The sequence below is a fragment of the Leishmania donovani genome, chromosome 25 (genome assembly GCF_000227135.1).
Source record: "Leishmania donovani BPK282A1 complete genome, chromosome 25".
Taxonomy (NCBI): domain Eukaryota; phylum Euglenozoa; class Kinetoplastea; order Trypanosomatida; family Trypanosomatidae; genus Leishmania; species Leishmania donovani.
In genome coordinates this window covers 1-1,441 of record NC_018252.1, presented here as the reverse complement: position 1 = coordinate 1,441, position 1,441 = coordinate 1, and positions in this window count along the sequence as shown.

Here is a 1,441-nt window from a genome sequence, read left to right as displayed (position 1 = left end):
GGATCGTGCCATCGATTCGACACGCGCACGCATCCGCCTCCTGTTGTGCTTCCCTTTAGGACGACAAGCTGTGAGCGGCTTGCACGCCGGCACATGCCCTATCCACGAGCTGCCTTCCGCCTGACACATGGTCTCCTGTGAGAGGCGCGTGCACACGGGAGAGCGTGGGGTGCCCCATGCCGTCACACCGACTCCTTATGTCGCTCCATCTGTCGCCGGCGCATGCGGGCAAGCGATCCTGGCAACGGCCCCCGCGTGCCTCCCACACGCCACCGGCAACAAGGTTGTGCTGGAAGCAGGCTGCATGATCCGAAAGCGCGAGCACGGTGCTTGACGCGCTGTGAAGCACCGCTGGCAGGGTGTGCCCCATGCCAGCGCGGCATCCCAGAGGTCAGCAGGGCACGAGCGCCGGCCGACGAGAGGCGCGGAAAAGTGTGTGCCGATGAGCCCCACAGTGCGTGTGCGCGAAACGTGCCGGAAGCATGCCAAGAACACCGCGAATGGCCGCATGGGCACACCCCCCCTCCTCCCCAGGCTGCGATGTGAGGAGTCTCCACACAGACTCATGGGGCAGCCGCGGGCTGCAGGGACTAAGTGCGGAAGATGGCATGCACGCCAGGCGCAGGGTCTCCGTAGGGCGCTGGGCAGGCGCTGGCCAGCCTCCTCCCCCGACCTCATGCGGGATGCACCTGGACCACCGCCTACTACACACCGACGTCAGAGGCCACCGCCTCGGCCCTGGAGCAGGACCGTAGACGCGATGCGCTCAGGTGAAGGCCCGCAGACCACCCCATGTCCGTCTGGCGCCTCCGGCGCCGCAGGTACCCCGGACGGAGACGTGCAGAGGGAAGATAAGAGCGCGTAAAGCACGTAGCCGCCGATTTGGCGGCGGGATGGTTCGTCGTAGACGCCGAGGGTGTAGCCGTAGCGGGAGCGTGGTGGGTGGGGTGTGGCTGCGTATGCGCGTGTCTGTCTGGACTTGCTCGTGCTGGGCTGACACATCTAAACAAGTGGACTATGCTCTCTGTAGCGCAAGACATTGTCTATTTGTCTTACCACTAACCTTACTCTAACACTATCCGGATCGCCACCCAGCTCTGATGAGCCCACTGACAGGCAATGGTGTTGCATTCCTCCGTGATGACAAGAGAGACAATCTCGTACTCCGCCTCCTTGCTGAAAGCTTTAAGTGGTAGCTCTAGAGTCAGATGTCGTTAGTGGGAACGGTACTGTAGACAGTGATGCTTAACGTCCTCTATGAGGTATGGAAAACCCTGAAGCTGCGATGACTCCTGTGACATGACACGTGATATCTTCCCGTTTGTGTGGTCTAGGTATGCATTATACTTGGTGCGGGATGTCGGCACAACAAGCACCGGCTTCTCTCTCCTTACATTTTTCCATCGTTCCTGTTCGCTGAGATTGCACGAGATGAATGTAG